Consider the following 19,347-nt stretch of genomic DNA (forward strand, 5'->3'; position numbering starts at 1 on the left):
ACCAAACCTCTCAGCCCCAAGCGTGTCCACCCTTATGTCTCAATCAGCTGTGGGTCTAGATATGGTCAATCCAGGTGGCATCACAGCCCCTGAACGAATTTAGTAAGAATTTCTCTCTCTTTCACTGTCTTTGTTTCACGGGTTTTTAAAAGTAATTGATTTTTATAAAGGGGTTTAGCTGTTTTTTACTGCTGTGTTTATGACGCCTTACACCCACTTGACTCACATACAGAGAGATATCAATACATAGGTTTTAAGATTCTTACTAGTCAGATATACTCTTGGGCGGTGAATAGGGGGTGTTGAGTCCAGTTCACTGAGCAAGGAGTAGGTCGTGTCTATTACATATTGGGTTTATGGAACGGTATCTGATGTAATTTGAAACCCTTATTTTATGCATCACCCCACCTCACCTTTCCCGTTAAGCAGCCATAGTGTGTTATCTCAACGTGTGACTCTGTTCTGTTTTGTAACTCAGTTCAAGGGTAGCGGTTTTTACATTCCCTCTATAAGTGATATCTTATGATAAGTGTCTTTTTCTGTGTGACTTATTTCACTTAGAATCGTCGTACCTAAATCCACTCATCATGCTGCTACTAGCCTTATGAAGTTGATTTCATGGCTGTGTGATATTCCGTTGTACATAAGGACCACAAATTCTTTATCCATTTTTCTCTTTCCTGGTATATTTAAGGTGTAACGAATTGGAGGTTCTTGTCAACAGAGCAGACCTAAACTTTGGGGTGCCTGTGTCTTGCTGATTTTTAGTTTTCCCAATTTATACGCCCATGAGTGGAAGTGCCCTATGCTCTCTAAGCTGAGTTTTTTCGATGTTTCAGGACACACCGTACACTTCTCCAGAGTGGCTGTTGGCAATGTACATCCCGCCCATCAGCGTAGCAAGGCTCCCGTTTCTCCATGGCCTGTCCTGCATTTCTGGTTTTGAAATTTATTCAGCATGGCCCTTTTGACCGATGGGAAGCGAGACTTCTTTGCAGCGCTGATTTGCCTTTCCAGGTTGCTTGTTTGGTCAAAAAGGGCGTATGCGTTTTTTCCTGAATATATTCAGGAAAAAACGCATACGCCCTTTTTGGCCAAGGGCATCATTGTCGAGGTTTTGCCGCTTTTCCCGTGCTTTAAAGGCGATTCGAATCTACCTCCTGAAATCTGTTTCCTGCAATTCTGCCTTGCTTTCAAATCCTCTTCGTTGCCTTCCCTCAATATATTTGTGGACGAGAGTTATCATTTATAACTCTGCAGGTTTGTGAATTGCAGTGCCCCTGAGCTCCATTTTTCAACTCGCTTTCTTGGGAGCTGGCCGCAAAAGCGCAGGATTGCTTCAGGCTCTATTCTGATCCCGGGCGGCAGGCTGAGCCTGTGGTTAATTCTTCTTCCTGATGGGAAAATAGAGTGACCTGTGCCTGTCCCAACACCTACAGCTAGTGTCTCATTGGTTCCCCCTGTTCCCGTTCATCCTCAGGACAAATTGCAACCTGTACGGAACAGGAGGTTAAAGGTGCTGATTCTCCAAGGAGGGAGATTGCTAGTAAAGCGGCTGGAAAGGCGAACCCGAGCACAAGGAGATGAGAAATGAGGTGCGTTTTAGAAACCTTTCCCGATCACACGGTGTACCATCTTCTGGGTTTCTAATGCATGTTTTCGATGAAGGAAGATGCTCTTGAACCTGGAGATTTGGGACCCATGGGATGGGTACCACGCAGTATTACTCTAAAGGGTCTGCGTTTGCTCACCCAGCCTCACCAAACCTCTCAGCCCCAAGAGTGTCCACCCTTATGTCTCAATCAGCTGTGGGTCTAGATATGGTCAATCCAGGTGGCATCACAGCCCCTGAATGAATTTAGTAAGAATTTCTCTCTCTTTAACTGTCTTTGTTTCACAGGTTTTTAAAAGTGATTGATTTTTATAAAGGGGTTTAGCTGCTTTTCACTGCTGTGTTTATGCCGCTTTACACCCACTTGACTTACTTACAGAGAGATATCAATACATAGGTTTTAAGATTCTTACTAGTCAGATATATTCTTGGGCGGTGAATAGGGGGTGTTGAGTCCAGTTCACTGAGCAAGGAGTAGGTCGTGTCTATTACATATTGGGTTTATGGAACGGTATCTGAGCTAATTTGAAACCCTTGTTTTATGCATCACCCCACCTCACCTTTCCCGTTAAGCAGCCATAGTGTGTTTTCTAAACGTGACTCTTTTCTGTTTTGTAATTCAGTTCAAGGGTAGCGGTTTTTACATTCCCTCTATAAGTAATATCTTATGATAAGTGTCTTTTTCTGTGTGACTTATTTCACTTAGAATCGTCGTACCTAAATCCACTCATCATGCTGCTACTAGCCTTATGACGTTGATTTCATGGCTGAGTGATATTCCGTTGTACATAAGGACCACAACTTCTTTATCCATTTTTCTCTTTCCTGGGATATTTAAGGTGTAACGAAATGGAGTTTCTTGTCAATAGAGCAGCCCTAAACTTTCGGGTGCCTGTGTCTTGTTATTTTTTATTTTCCCATTTTATACGCCCATGAGTTGAAGTGCCCTACGCTCTCTAGCTTTGTTTTTTAGATGTTTTAGGAAATACCATACACTTCTCAGAGTGGCCGTTGGCAAATTACATCCCGCCCATCAGCCTTACAAGGCTGTCTTTTCTCCATGGCCTTCCTGCATTTCTGGGTTTTACACTCTTTTAGAATGGCCCTTTTGACCCCTGGGAATTGAGACTTCTTTGTAGTGCTCATTTGCATTTCTGGCTTGCTTGATTGGCGAAAAAAGGCATATGCGTTTTTTCCTGAATATATTCAGGAAAAAAGGTATATTCCCTCTTTGGCCAAGGGCATCATTTTCGATGTTTTACCGCTTTTCATGTGCTTTAAAGGCGATTCGAATCTACCTCCTGAAATTTGTTTCCTGCAATTCTGCCTTGCTTTCAAATCCTCTTCGTTGCCTTCCCTCAATATATTTTTGGATGAGAGTGATCATTTATAACTCTGCATGTTTGTGAATTGCAGTGCCCCTGAGCTCCATTTTTCAACTCACTTTTTTGTGAGCTGGCTGCAAAACCACAGGATTGCTTTAGGCCTTATACTGGTTCCGTGGGGCAGGCTGAGCCTGTGGTTAATTCTTCTTCTTGATGGGAAATTAGAGTGACCTGTGCCTGTCTGAACATCTAGGGCTTTTCTCTCATTGTTTCTCCTCATTCCCCTTCATCCTCTGGACAAATTTCAAACTCTGTGCAACAGGATGTTGAAGGTGCTGACATCCTCAAGTGTTTAGAATGTTAGGAAAGGGGCTGGAGGGGTGAACCCGACAACCAGGGGATTAGGAGATGAGGTGCCTTTTCCAAAATCTTCCTGATCCAACCGTGTACCATCTTCTGGGTGTCACAGGCATGTTTTAGCTGTAGGAAAGGTCCCATGTATGTAAGGAGAACTCCAGGGATTTTTTCAAATCAGTGTCTCCCCGAACCCCAATCTGGGGAATTTTTAAGCTACTGGTACATGTATGTTCATTAAGGGACTGGGCTGTAGGCAGAGTCCGAACTTTAGAGGATTGAAGTCTTCATGGTCAGAAATGCTCACCATCGGCCTCCTTTAGTTTCCATTTTATCTGTAGTTGATAGATGATGTCGATATTGATATCTATTGTTTTTCAGATTATTTCCCCTTAGGGGTTATTACAAAATATTGAGTATAGTTCCCTGTGCTATACAGCAGTTCCTTGTTGATGATATATTTTATACATAGCAGTGTGTATATGTTAATCCGAAACTGTTAATTTATCCCTCCTCCCACCTTTCCCCTTTGGTAATAAAAAAATACAAGATTTAATACTTCTCAGAAATCTAGGAGCTGAAAGAGAGGTATCATTTTCAATGGAAAATCATTCAAAACAAGATTGAAACTTCAGCCAAGATTAGTAGATCCACATCCTTGTAAAGAAATCACTGCATTTCTCTAATGTTGACCTGACAAATACGACAAACCCCTCCACTGAACTTGCTTATAATAAAGTGATGGAAATATCAAATGGAAGTGTTAGAAATACCTTATTTTACATGAGCCTTATACACTGCTCTATGTTAACTACAGTTTGGCTCACACATCTGTTCATTGAAGTTACAATATTTGGCTCACACATCTGTTCATTGAAGTTACAATGTTCTCAAATTCTGTTACTGATCCTGCAGAGTCGGCCCCAACAAGGGTCCCCCTGCCCAGTGTCATTGGAGCCAACAGATCGAGACTGAGTTTGGTTCAGAAGCAAAGGAAAACTTTATATTTTGATCAGAGAATGGAGAGGTGAGAGCGTGCGCTCCCCTGCGGACTGTGGGCCGGGCTGCTCTGTAGGGATCCCGTCAGCGTCAGCGGGAGGGACGGGGCGGAGCTCTCGAGGGCTGAGTTGGCTGGAGCTCAGGCTCTATGTGGCGGAGTCTGCACAGGGCCCCGAGAGCTGAGGTGTCGGCACAGCCATTTTGCACTAGGAAATCGGGTCTGAAGTGCCAGGTGTGGGACCTCTGCCTGTGGAAACCTAGGAACAAGTGAAATTAGAAAAAGCACACAGGAAAAAAAGGTTAGACTTTATTTTATTGCCCAGATTCTATTTTTATCTCCCAGGAATTTTTAATGGGCTTTGCCGGTGACAAACCCCTCCTCTGCCTCTTGTCCCATTCCACATTCTTGGGGCGCTGAGGGTGCAGACACCTCTTCTGTAAATGCTTCGTGCTGAGTTGGGTGTCCTCATACCCGGGGGGGAGGGGCAGGACTTCTCCCCAGCAGCCTCCAGGTGAGGTTGATTGTCCCCAGGCCTCCTCCCTCACTGCTCGTCTGCCTGAGCACCAGCGTTGGAAGTTTTATAGATTCTAATGACCTTTAAGGGTCCAGGAAAGAGATGCGCAGGGACGCTGGGGGGGCCGGTTTTACCCTGCTCCACATTGGTTCGGCCCCCTTAGGCTGACGGTTTCTGCCAGCCTAGATGCTCTGACCAGTAGTCTGCGCTTTCTTCAGTTAGGCCACTGAATTAACGTACAAACAGCACCAGGTGTCAGAGCCCTGCCTGCTCAACTCCCAGACAGTCCAGGGCCGGTGGTGATCCAGGACCATGACGGCCACTCAGTCACCGCCCTTTTGAAGTAACCAGGAGTACATCTGGTCTCATTGGTCGCCGTCACCATGGTGTCTGTAGGCTTTTCTATGGTGGCAGCGTTATTTACGGGTCCCCTGCCAGGTTTATTAGCTCCGCTCTGGGTGCAGTAAGTCCTGCAAGCAATAGTCTGTTCTTTTGGGGCACACTCTTGTGGTTTTCTGAGAGAAGCTCCAGGTCAAGTGATGGTCACACGAGTCGTCATGGGGGCCTGTTGCCTCAGGTTGTCTCTCTGGAGGTTGGAGTTGGAGGGCCTCCTCACTCGAGGTCATTGTGCCCACGGAGCGATCCCTGCAACTTCAGGGCATGGTGGGTGGTTAGGATCACCAAGTGGCGTCCTTTACCCTTAGGAGGGAGCTGGCCTTGCGGGCTGCTCATTTCCAGGTTTTTAGATACCCCCAGTATCCTGGTCGGATGGGGTGGCTGGCCAATGCCTGGAGGGCATTCTTGCGTTGTTCCATTTCAAGTGGTCCCAGTTTTGGCACTAAAACTCCAAGGGCAATTCGCCTTCGACCAGGAATGTAAAGGTCAAAGGGTTTAGCTAAATTAAGGAGGTCCAGGGCAAGGGTCTGAATTGACTGCTCTTTCCATTCTTGAAAGGCCGCTTCTGGATTCTATTCAAAAGGATCATCATCTTTTCCTTTCAGTGTTTCATATAGAGGCCCAGGTATTAGACTGTAGTTAGGGATTCAGATGCAGCAAACCCTGGTCTCCCCAGGAACCCCTAAGCTGTCTTCTAGTTTTAGGAAGGGTGAGGCTGCAAATGGCTTCTTCCCTTTCCTGGGATGGGCTTCTCCGATCTTCTGTGAGAATGAAGCCCAGGCAGGTCACCTTAGTCTGTGATATTTGAGCCTTTTTCTTGGACACCTTCTATCTTTTATTGGCTAGGTAGTCCAGAGGCCTCCTTAGTAGGGCTGGCGATCAGAATGTCGTCTGCATATATATTTTTTTTAATTTATTTATTTATTATTTATGGCTGTGTTGGGTCTTCGTTTCTGTGCGAGGGCTTTCTCTAGTTGCGGCAAGCTGGGGCCACTCTTCATCACGGTGCGCGGGCCTCTCACTATCGCAGCCTCTCTTATTGTGGAGCACAGGCTCCAGACGCGCAGGCTCAGTAATTGTGGCTCACGGGCCTAGGTGCTCCGCGGCATATGGGATCTTCTCAGACCAGGGCTCGAACCTGTGTCCCCTGCATTGGCAGGCAGATTCTCAACCACTGCGCCACCAGGGAAGCCCAGAATGTCGTCTGCATATTGAAGGAGGGTTCACTTCTCCAGAGGTAGATCTTTTAGGGTTTTAGCTAACGTTTCCCCAAAGATGGTGTGGGAATTTTTGAACCCCTGGGGCAGGATGGCCAAGCAGTATTGTTTTTGTTGTATGTTGAGTCCTGCCACTCACAGCCAAAATTTCTTGTGACTCTGGGACTAATGGAATACAGAAGAAGGCATCATTGAAGTCTAATACAGAATACCATGTCCTGGTGGATGGTAGAATGACCAGCAGGGTGTAGGAATTAGGAACTACTGGATGTATATCCTCTGTGGCTTCACTGACTGTCCTGGCGTCCTTTACCAGGTCCCCAGCAGCCCACGGGGCTCTCATGGTCAGGCCCCTCCCAGGATATGGAGCTCACCTGGGCAGGTAGCCAGCAGCCCACGGGGCTCTCGTGGTTAGGCCCCTCCCAGGATATGGAGCTCACCTGTGCAGGTAGCCAGCAGCCCACGGGGCTCTCGTGGTTAGGCCCCTCCCAGGATATGGAGCTCACCTGTGCAGGTACCCAGCAGCCCACGGGGCTCTCATTGTCAGGCCCCTCCCAGGATATGGAGCTCACCTGGGCAGGTACCCAGCAGCCCACGGGGCTCTCGTGGTCAGGCCCCTCCCAGGATATGGAGCTCACCTGGGCAGGTACCCAGCAGCCCACGGGGCTCTCGTGGTTAGGCCCCTCCCAGGATATGGAGCTCACCTGTGCAGGTACCCAGCAGCCCACGGGGCTCTCATTGTCAGGCCCCTCCCAGGATATGGAGCTCACCTGTGCAGGTAGCCAGCAGCCCACGGGGCTCTCGTGGTTAGGCCCCTCCCAGGATATGGAGCTCACCTGTGCAGGTACCCAGCAGCCCACGGGGCTCTCATTGTCAGGCCCCTCCCAGGATATGGAGCTCACCTGGGCAGGTACCCAGCAGCCCACGGGGCTCTCGTGGTCAGGCCCCTCCCAGGATATGGAGCTCACCTGGGCAGGTACCCAGCAGCTCACGGGGCTCTCGTGGGCAGGCCCCTCCCTGGATATGGAGCTCCCTTGGACAGGTACCCCGGCAGAGCTGGGCACACAGGAACCGTGCACATAGCCCTCATTGCAGAGCACCCCCAGCACACCTGTCGCTCAGAGCTGACACAGAGCACCTCAGAGCAGGGCTTGAACTAACAAACAGCAGCGCCGACATGTCTGTGACCCTAGGCTTCACTCTGTGCGGCCTCCCTCCACCTGGTCTTCCAGGGGCTTCCACTGCAGCCGGGGCACCAGGCCTCTGTCTCCACCCACCAACCCTCCTCTCCCTGACTCCTGGGTTCCTCTCCTTAGGAGAGGGTCTTCTTGAAGTTGTCTTCCACTCATGGACCCGATAAAATGATTAGAAAACAAGCCAGGGCTGCCGCCCCTTGTCTATCCTGACTCTCGGGACCCTACACCTGTTCCTTGGATCTGGCCGGTGCAGCAAGGCCCATTATCTGCAACTCTGAGCCCCTGAGGGGCGAGGATTGGCTGACCTGGGCAGCCTGACCTGGCCGGCCAGCCCTTCCCAGGTGTGCCTCGGTTGAGGTCAATATAAACACCCCTCCAGGCAGCAAAAGCCTCTGCAGCTGTGCCTGACGCCATATTCTCTGCCCCGTCAGCAGTCTCGGGGTTGTGATGGTGGGAGGGAGTAGGGCCCAGGGCTCTATGAGTGGCCCCGTGTGAGTGGGGCTCTGCTGGACTTTCTGCAGGAGTTGCCGGGCTGCCACCTGCTAAAGAAGACGATGTGTCACCCATACCTGCTGCTGGAATTTCTCCCCGGGCAGAGGTGAGGAAGGAAAAAAGCAGTGGGGACCGGGACAGGAGGGGTACCTCAGGCAGGGAAATGGAAAGCTTCCAGAAGAGCGCCCGGGGCCAGGACCGTCCTGGCTGGCCTGCAGGCACCAAGTCGGCCTGCATGCTGTCGCTGGTGTGACTCCAAGCCCTTTCCTCTAGGCTTTAAAGTCTTTGCACACATTCGGGTGTTTTACCTGGGAAGGGTGGGAAAAGTTCAGCAGCAGCTGGCCTGAGGCTCAGCTCACGTTTACTCAGAGACGCCTCCTCATGGTCCCTCAGCTTTGCAATGAGGACGCTCCTTGCGGGGGAGCTGCTGGCTGCATGGGAGACGATTCCCCACCTCTGACCAACTTCAGAATTGTTTACCACTGGAGCAAGTGCCCTGATAGAGTTTTCCTCTGTATGACCAGTGGGTTCTGTTTTTTTTTTTCTTTTTTGGTTCAAGGTAGGTTTTATTCCTCTTTTTGTATTTATAGATATAAGCATGGAAATAATTCATTCATATAAATACGTCTATGGGAAGGACAGAACTTTTTTTTCTGTTTTATGTTTTTAAATATTATTTTTTAATTTTTAAATTTTATTTTATTCATTTTTTTATACAGCAGGTTCTTATTGGTTATCTATTTTATACATATAAGTGTATATATGTCAATCCCAGGCTCGCAATTCATCCCACCACCACCACCCTGCCACTTTCCCCCCTTGGTGACCATACATTTGTTCTCTACATCTGTGTCTCTATTTCTGCCTTGCAAACCGGTTCATCTGTACCATTTTTCTAGGTTCCACATGTGTGCGTTAATATACGATATTTGTTTTTCTTTTTCTGACTTACTTCACTCTGTATGACAGTCTCTAGATCTATCCACGCCTCTATAAATGACCCAATTTCATTCCTTTTTATGGCTGAGTAATATTCCATTTTATATATGTACCACATATTTTCCATTTGTCTATCTATGGGCATTTAGGTTGCTTCCATGACCTGGCTATTGTAAATAGTGCTGCAATGAACATTGTGGTGAATGTGACTTTTTGAATTATGGTTTTCTCTGGGTATATGCCCAGTAGTGGGATTGCTGGGTCATATGGTAATTCTATTTTTAGTTTTTTAAGGAACCTCCATACTGTTCTCCATAGTGACTGTATCAATTTACATTCCCACAAATAGTGTAAGGGGGTTCCCTTTTCTCCACACCCTCTCCAGCATTTGTTGTTTGTAGATTTTCTGATGATGCCCATTCTAACTTGTGTGAGGTGATACCTCATTGTAGTTTTGGTTTATATTTCTCTAATAATTAGTGATGTTGAGCAGCTTTTCATGTGCTTCTTGGCCATCTGTATGTCTTCTCGGGACAAATGTCTGTTTACGTCATCTGCCCATTTTTGGATTGGGTTGTTTGTTTTTTTTACTGTTGAGCTGCATGTGCTGTTTATATATATTGGAGATTAATCCTTTGTCCATTGATTCGTTTGCAAATATTTTCTCCCATTCTGAGGTTGTCTTTTCGTCTTGTTTGTAGTTTCCTTTGCTTTGCAAAAGCTTTTAGGTTTCATTTGCTCCCATTTGTTTATTTTTGTTTTTTATTCCATTACTCTAGTAGGTGGATCAAAAAAGATCTTGTTGTGATTTATGTCAAAGAGTATTCTTCCTATGTTTTCCTCTAAGTTTTATAGTGTCCAGTCTTACATTTCGGTCTCTAATCCATTTTGAGTTTATTTTTTGTGTATGGTGTTAGGGAGTGTTCTAATTTCATTCTTTTACATGTAGCTGTCCATTTTTCCCAGCACCACTTATTGAAGAGACTGTCTTTTCTCCATTGTATATCCTTGCCTCCTTTGTCATAGATTAGTGGACCATAGGTGTGTAGGTTTATCTCTGGGCTTTCTTTTTTTTTCCTTTTACATCTTTATTGGAGTATAATTGCTTTACAATTGTGTGTTAGTTTCTGCTGTATAAAAAAGTGAATCAGCTATACGTATACATATAACACCATATCCACTCCCTCTTGCACTTCCCTCTCACTCCCTTATCCCACCCCTTTAGGTGGTCACAAAGCACTGAGCTGATCTCCCTGTGCTATGTGGCTGCTTCCCAGTAGCTATCAATTTTACATTTGGTAGTGTATATATGTCCATACCACTCTCTCACTTTGTCCCAGCTTACACTTCCCCCTCCCCGTGTCCTCAAGTCCTTTCTCTACGTCTGTGTCCTTAATCCTTTCCTGCCCCTAGGTTCTTCATAACCTTTTTTTCTTTTAGATTCCATATATATGTGTTAGCATACGGTATTTGTTTTTCTCTTTCTGACTTACTTCACTCTGTAGGACAGACTCTAGATCCATCCACCTCACTACAAATAACTCAGTTTCGTTTCTTTTTATGGCTGAATAATGTTCCATTGTATATATGTGCCACATCTTCTTTATCCAGTTATCTGTTGATGGACACTTAGGTTGCTTCCATGTCCTGGCTATTGTAAATAGAGCTACAATGAACATTGTGGTACATGACTCTTTTTGAATTATGGTTTTCTCAGGGTAAATGTCCAGTAGTGGGATTGCTGGGTTGTACGGTTGTTCTATTTTTAGTTTTTAAGGAACCCCCATACCGTTCTCCCTAGTGGCTATATCAATTTACATTCCCACCAACAGTGCAAGAGGGTTCCCTTTTCTCCAATAAATGCCTCTCCAGCATTTATTGTTGGTAGAATTTTTGATGATGGCCATTCTGACTGGTGTGAGGTGATACCTCATTGTAGTTTTGATTTGCATTTCTCTAATAATTAGTGATGTTCAACATCCTTTCATGTGTTTGTTGGCAACCTGTATATCTTCTTTGGAGAAATGTCTATTTAGGTCTTCTGCCCATTTTTGGATTGGGTTGTTTGGTTTTGTGATATTGAGCTACAGGAGCTGCTTTTTGGAGGTTAATCCTTTGCCATTTGCTTCATTTGAAAATATTTTCTCCCATTCTGATGGTTGTGTTTTCATCTTGCTTATGTTTTCCTTTGCTGTGCAAAAGATTTTAAATTTCATTAAGTCCCATTTTTTTATTTTTGTTTTTATTTCCATTTCTCTAGGAGGTGGGTCAAAAAGGATCTTGCTGTGATTTATGTCATAGACTGTTCTGCTTATGTTTTCCTCTAAGAGTTTTATAGTGGCTGGTCTTACATTTAGGTCTCTAATCCATTTTGAGTTTATTTTTGTGTATGGTGTTAGGGAGTGTTCTAATTTCATTCTTTTACATGTAGCTGTCCAGTTTTCCCAGCACCACTTACTGAAGACACTGTCTTTTCTCCATTGTATACCCTTGCCTCCTTTGTCATACATTAGTGGACCGTAGGTACGTGGGTTTATCTCTGTGCTTTCTATCCTGTTCTATTGATTTATATTTCTGTTTTTGTGCCACTACCATATTATCTTGATTACTGTAGCTTTGCAATATAGTCTGAAGTCTGGAAGTCTGATTCCTCCAGCTCTTTTTTTTTCCCCTCAAGACTGCTTTGGCTATCCGGGGTCTTTTGTGTCTCCCTACAAATTTTAAGATTTTTTTTCTAGTTCTGTAGAAAATGCCAAAGGTATTTTGATAGGGATTGCATTGAATCTGTAGATTGCTTTGGGTAGTATAGTCATTTTCACAATATTGATTCTTCTAATCCAAGAACATGGTATATGTCTCCATCTGTTTATATCATCTTTGATTTCTTTCATCAGTGTCATAGTTTTCTGAGTACAGGTCTTTTACTTCCTTAGGTAGGTTTATTCCTAGGTATTTTATTTTTGTTGCAGTGGTAATGGGATTGTTTCCTTAATTTCTCTTTCTGTTCTTTCATTGTTAGTGTATAGGAATGCAAGCAATTTCTGTGCATTAATTTTGTATCCTGCAACTTTACCAAATTCATTGATTAGCTCCAGTGGTTTTCTGGTGGCATCTTTAGGATTCTCTATCTATGATATGATGTCATTTGCAAACAGTGACAATTTTACTTCTTCTTTTCCTTTTTGTATTTCTTTTATTTCTTTTTCTTCTCTGATTGCCATGGCTAGGACTTCCAAAACTATCTTGAATAGTAGTGGTGAGAGTGGACATCCTCGTCTTGTTCCTGACCTTAGAGGAAACGTTTTCAGTTTTTCACCGTTGAGAATGATGTTTGCTGTGGGTTTGTCATATATGGCCTTTATTATGTTGAGGTAGTTTCCCTCTATGCCCACACTCTGCAGAGTTTTTATCGTAAATGGGTGTTGAATTTTCTCAAAATTTTTTCCTGCATCTATTGAGATGATCATATGGTTTTATTCTACAATTTGTTAATATGGTGTATCACATTGATTTGTGTGTATTGAAGAATCCTTGCATCCCTGGGATAAACCCCACTTGATCATGGTGTTTGATCCTTTTAATGTGTTGTTCGATTCTGTTTGCTAGTATTTTGTTGAGGATTTTTACATCTATATTCATCAGTGATATTGGTCTATAATTTTCTTTCCTTGTAGTATCTTTGTCTGGTTTTGGTATCAGGGTGACGGTGGTCTCATAGAATGAGTTTGGGAGTGTTCCTTCCCCTGCAATTGTTTTGAAGAATTTGAGAAGGTTGGGTGTTAGCTCTTCTCTAAATGTTTGACAGAATTCACCTGTGATGCCATCTGGTTCTGGACTTTTGTTTGTTGGAAGATTTTTAATCACAGTTTCAATTTCATTGCTTGTGAAAGGTTTGTTCATATTTTCTATTTCTTCCTGGTTCAGTCTTGGAAGGTTATCCCTTTCTAAGAATTTGTCCATTTCTTCCAGGTTGTCCATTTTATTGGCATAGAGTTGCTTGTAGTAGTCTCTTAGGATGCTTTGTATTCCTGTGGTGTCTGTTGTAACTTCTCCTTTTTCACTTCTAATTTTGTTGATTTGATTCCTCTCCCTCTTTTTCTTGAGTCTGGCTAAAGGTTTATCATTTTTGTTTATCTTCTCAAAGAACCGGCTTTTAGTTTTATTGATCTTTGCTTTCGTTTTCTTTGCTTCTATTTCATTTATTTCTGCTTTGATCTTTATGATTTCTTTCATTCTACTAACTTTGGGTTTTGTTCTTCTTTCTCTAGTTCCTCTAGGTGTAAGGTTAGATTGTTTAGTTGAGATTTTTCTTGTTTCCTGAGGTAGGCTTGTATTGCTATAAACTTCCCTCTTAGAACTGCTTTTGCTGCATCCCATAGGTTTTGGATCATCGTGTGTTTCTTGTCATTTGTCTCTAGGTAGTTTTTGATTTCCTCTTTTATTTCTTCAGTGATCTCTTGGTTATTTAGTAACGTATTGTTTAGCCTCCATGTGTTTGTGTTTTTTACGGTTTTGTCCCTGTTATTGATTTCTAATCTCATAGCATTGTGGTTGGAACAGCTGCTTGATATGATTTCAGTTTTCTTAAATTTACTGAGGCTTTATTTGTGACCCAAGATGTGATCTATCCTGGAGAATGTTCCGTGTGCAGTTGAGAAGAACGTGTAATCTGCTGTTTTTGGATGGAATGTCCTATAAATATCAATTAACTATATCTGGTCTATTGTGTCATTTAAAGCTTGTGTTTCCTTATTAATTTTCTGTCTGGATGATCTCCACTAGTGTAAGTGAGCTGTTAAAGTCCCCTGCTATTATGGTGTTACTGTTGATTTCCTCTTTTATAGCTGTTAGCAGTTGCCTTATGTATTGAGGTGCTCCTATGTTGGGCACATATATATCTATAATCGTTATATCTTCTTCTTGGATTGATCCCTTGACCATTATGTAGTGTCTTTCCTTGTCTCTTGTAACATTCTTTATTTTAAAGTCTATTTTATCTGATATGAGTATTGCTACTCCAGCTTTCTTTTGATTTTCATTTGCATAGAATATATTTTTCCATCGCCTCACTTTCAGTCTGTATGTGTCCCTAGGTCTGAAATGGGTCTCTTGTAGACAGCATATATACGGGTCTTGTTTTTGTATGCATTCAGGGAGCCTGTGTCTTTTGGTTGGAACATTTAGTCCATTCACGTTTAAGGTAATTATTGATATGTATGTTCCTATTACTATTTTCTTAATTGTTATGGGTTTGTCTTGGTGGGTCCTTTTCTTCTCTTGTGTTTCCCACTTAGAGAAGTTCCTTTAGCATTTGGTGTAGAGCTGGTTTCATGGTGCTGAATTCTCTTAGCTTTTGCTTGTCTGTAGGGCTTATGATTTCTCTGTCAAATCTGAATGAGATCCTTGCTGGGTGGAGTACTCTTGGTTGTAGGTTCTTCCCTTTCATCACTTTAAATTTATGCCACTCCCTTCTGGCTTGTAGATTTTCTGCTGAGAAATCAGATGTTATCCTTATGGGAGTTCCCTTGTATGTTATTTGTCATTTTTCCCTTGTTGCTTTCAATAATTTTTCTTTGTCTTCAATTTTTGTCAATTTGGTTACTATGTGTCTTGGCATTTTTCTCCTTTGATTTATCCTGACTGGGACTCTCTGCACTTCCTGGACTTGGGTGGCTATTTCTTTTCCCATGCTAGGGAAGTTTTCGATTATAATCTCTTCAAATGTATTCTCGGGTCCTTTCTCTCTCTCTTCTCCTTCTGGGACCCCTTTGATGTGAATGTTGTTGCGTTAAATGTTGTCCCAGAGGACTCTTAGGGTGTCTTCATTTATTGTCATTCTTTTTCTTTATTCTGTTCCATGGCAGTGATTTCCACCTTTCTGTCTTCCAGGCCACTTATCCGTTCTTCTGCCACAGTTATTCTGCTACTGATTTCTTGTGGTGTATTTTTCATTTCAGTTATTATATTGTTCACCTCTGTTTGTTTGTTCTTTAATTCTTCTCGGTGTTTGCTCCTTAATTCTTCTAGGTCTTTGTTAAGCATTTCTTGCATCTTCTCGATCTTTGCCTACATTCTTTTGCCAAGGTCTTGGATCATGTTCACTATCATTATTCTGAATTCTTTTTCTGGAAGGTTCCATATCTCCACCTCATTTCGTTTTTTTCCTAGGGTTTTATCTTGTTCCTTAATCTGGTATAAAGTCCTCTGCCTTTTCATTTTGTCTGTCTTTCTGTGAATGTGGTTTTCCTTCCACAGGCTGCAGAATTATAGTTCTTCTTGCTTCTGCTGTCTGCTCTCCAGTGGATGAGTCTATCTTAGAGGCTTGTGCAAGCTTCCTGATGGGAGGGACTGGTGGTGGGTAGAGCTGGGTGTTGCTTTGGTGGGCAAAGCTTTAATCTGCTTGTCTGCAGATTAAATAAAACTTTAATAAAAAGTTTAATCCACTTATCTGCTGATGCATGGGGCTGGGTTCCCTCCCTGTTGGTAGTTTTGCCTGAGGTGACCCAGCACTGGAGCCTACCTTGCTCTTGGTGGGGTTAATGGCGGACTCTGGGAGGGCTCACACCAAGGAGTATTTCCCAGAACTTCTGCTGCCAGTGTCGTTGTCCTCATGGTGAGCCACAGCCACAGCTACCACCTGCCTCTGCAGGAAACCCTCTAAAACTATCAGGTAGTTCTGGTCATTCTCCTACGAGGTCACTGCTCCTTCCCCTGGGTTCTGATGTGCTCACTACTTTGTGTGTGCCCTCCAAGAGTGGAGTATCTGAGTGGAGTTGAGACTCTGAGACTCTGCGTGGAGTCGCACAGACTCTGGGTCCTGTGAAGCTTCGATGCTTTGTGGTTCTAGAAATCCTATAGGAGACGGTCCACAGCAGGTGAAGCTATTGCTGTCAGTTGAGGTGGTGAAGCCAAAGATCTGCAGTTCCGACTAGAGGTGCCGATGTACATACAGGACAAAATCATCTCGTGTGAATGTAGTTCAGGCATGTTTAAGATGAATGGAGCCATGTTAATGCCTACCATATTCTATCTTGAGCCTCTCCTCAGGGACCCCCTCCTCAGTTCCTGAGGCTCCTGTAAGTCATGTACAGGGGACTGGAGAGTGGGCTCTGTCCAATCTGAGCCCTGAGTTACCCTGTGTGTATCTTAGGATACTTTGTATTTCTGTGGGGTCTGTTGTAACATCAACTCTTTCATTTCAGATTTATTTGGGCCCTCTCTTTTTAAAAAAACATACTACTGTTGTCTTTTATTCTTTACAGAAGTTTAATAAGTGTTTGATCTACCTTGACTTACTCTATGTATACTTTTTGCAGTGAGATTTTTACTTTTCTTTGTTTTCTTGTTACTATCAATAATTAGTGAGACTTCTTTTAAGCTACCTTCAACATTGATTATAAAGCTGCTTTATTAGTGATGACAGAGCCTTAATGGAAGTCATGTTCTGGTTGTAAATTAGAATGCAATGTGCCAGCAAAAAGCCCCTTAAGTTTATTTCTCATTACTTCTTGGTCTTTTTTTAATTTAATTTTTATTTTTTATCAGAGCAAATTTGATTAAAATGTTTTGTTTCTTCTAGGTGTGCAAGATGTGGTTCTTTTAAACATATACATATATCTATTCTTCTTTGGATCATTTTCCCATGTAGGTTATGATACAATGTTGAGTAATCTTCTTTTGGTATTACGTAGGTCTTTGGTGATTACACATTTCACATTTGTTTCTATATCTATGTTAACCCCAATATCCTAAGGTATCCAATCCTCACACCTTTCCATTTGGTGAACCATAAGTTAGTTTAGTGAATCTGTGATTGCATTTCTCTGTGGAAATATCTTCATTGGTATCAATTTTTAGCTAAGATCTATAAGTGATATTATAGGATATGTGTCTTTTGCTTTCTGACTTAGTACAATTTGCCTGATTACCTCAAGAATCATACATGGTGCTGCAAATAGCATTGTTTTATTTTTTTCCCTGGCTAATATTCCATCTGTACGTGTACCAGTTCTTCTTTGGCCACGCACCTCTTGATGGACCTTTTGGTTGTCTCCATGTCTTGGCTATTGTAATACTGCTGCAATACACATTTGCTTGCCTGTGTCTTTCCAGTTCTATCTTCTTATGTTATAGTCCAAGGAGTGGGCTTGCTGTATCATATGGTAACTCAGTGTGTACGTTTTAAAGGCACCACCATTCAGTTCTCATTAGTGGCTCTTTCCAGGTTACGTCCAACTTAAAGTTGAGGGTATGCATTTCTCCAAAACACCTTCAGTATTTATTGTTTGTAGTTTTCTTGCTGAGGGTTATTCTGACAGGTATGAGCTGATACCCCTTTGTGGTTGAATTTGCATGTATCCCATAATCTATTGAAATTGAGCATTAAAGCATATCCTTTTTATTTATCAAACAGTGATTACAGCTTAGTTCTTCAAGGTGTTTTCTTAAAGTATGTGTCACATTTTGAAAATTTTTGGCCATTACCTCCCTCGAGACATTTTGAGGGCAGTTTTCATTTACAGCCCTGCATTACTTGTTCATATGAAGTGACCATTAGCACAGGCTTTAAAGCTGCTTTTGCAGGTAACGGCCAGAGGGCGGCAGCCTTTCTACGTTCCCCACTCTGGTAACTAGGGAAACAGACCTTTCGGCCTGTGGTGTTCCTCGGTTATAAATTAGAGTGCAATGTGCCTGGATAAACCCACAAATGCTGATGTCTCCTTACTTTTGTTTGTTTTTTTTTTAATTTAATTTATATTTAGTATTGGAGTAATATTCCATTGTGTACATGGACCACTTCTTCTTGGTGCATTCCTCGGTTGATGGATATTTTCATTGCTTCCAAGTGTTGACTATGGTAAATATTGCTGGAGTGAAGGATTGCCAGCCTGTGACTTTTTTTTTTTAATTTATTTATTTATTTATTTATTTATTATTTATGGCTGTGTTGGGTCTTCGTTTCTGTGAGAGGGCCCTCTCCAGTTGCGGCAAGCGGGGGTCACTCTTCATCGCCGTGCGTGGGCCTCTCACCATCGCGGCCTCTCTTGTTGTGGAGCACAGGCTCCAGACACGCAGGCTCAGCAATTGTGGCTCACGGGCACAGTTGCTTCATGGCATATGGGATCTTCCCAGACCAGGGCTCGAACCTGTGTCCCCTGCATTGGCAGGCAGACTCTCAACCACTGCGCCACCAGGGAAGCCCCTGCCTGTGACTTTTTGATTCTCATTTTCTCAGGTGATAGGTCCAGCAGTGGTTTTGATTGATTGACTGGTAGCTCAATGTTTCCCTTTTCAAAGCACCTACATTGTGTTTTCATTAGTGACTCTTAACATGCCCCCCCTTACAACCGAGGGTACGCATTTCTCCACAATCCCTTCAGCATTTATTTTTTGCAGCATTTTTGCTAATGGCCATTCTGACTGCTGTGAGCTGATAGGTATTTGTAATATGGGTATGCATGTCGTTAAATAGTCTAAAATTCATCATTTTTCCACGCCTTTTTCTTTTCTGTTAAAAGAAAAAAGAAAAAAAATTGTGAGTACAATATCCGTCTTGAAAGTGTCTTCCTGGAACGTTGCGCTCTTTTGAAATTTTGGTCAATTTTCAACCCCAGGATTGTTTTGAAATGTAGGTGTCATTTACAGGCCTGCCATGAGTGTGAATATTTAGGGACCATTAGCACTAGGTTTAAGCTGTAGACCTCCCTTGTTATATGGTCGGTCTTTTTGTAATATGTATATAATATGTATTTGGATCATATCCATATCATATAGTAACACAAATCTTCATTTATCCATTCCCGCCACCTTTCCCTTTAGATGAGCAAAGTTGGTTTTCTAAGTTTGTGAGTGTATTTCTCTGTGAATTGTGTTCATTTGTGTCAGTTATTAGATAACGCCTATTAGTGATATCATAGGATATAAGTCTTTTGCTTTCCGACTTACCTCATGATTTGTGATTATCTCCAGGCTCATTTGTGGTGCCTCAAAGAGCAGGGTTTCCTTGTTTTCCATGGCTAATACTCCATTGTGTACCTGGACCACTTATTCTATATCCATTCACTTGTTGATGGACATTTTTATCGCTTCACTGCCTTGGCTATTGTGAATAATGCTGCACTGCAGCTTTTGCAACCTGTGTCTTCTTGATACTTGTCTTCTCAGGTGAGAGGTCCAATGGTGCGCCTGCTGGATTGAATGGTACCTAAATTTTTACTTTTAAACGCAGCTCTTTTCTGTTCTCATTACTGGCTGTTAACCACTTTGCATCTCACCAGCAGCTAGAGGATACACAATTCTCTA

Source organism: Balaenoptera borealis (genome assembly GCF_965194805.1).
Source record: "Balaenoptera borealis genome assembly, chromosome: 2".
In the NCBI taxonomy this organism is placed as follows: Eukaryota; Metazoa; Chordata; class Mammalia; order Artiodactyla; family Balaenopteridae; genus Balaenoptera; species Balaenoptera borealis.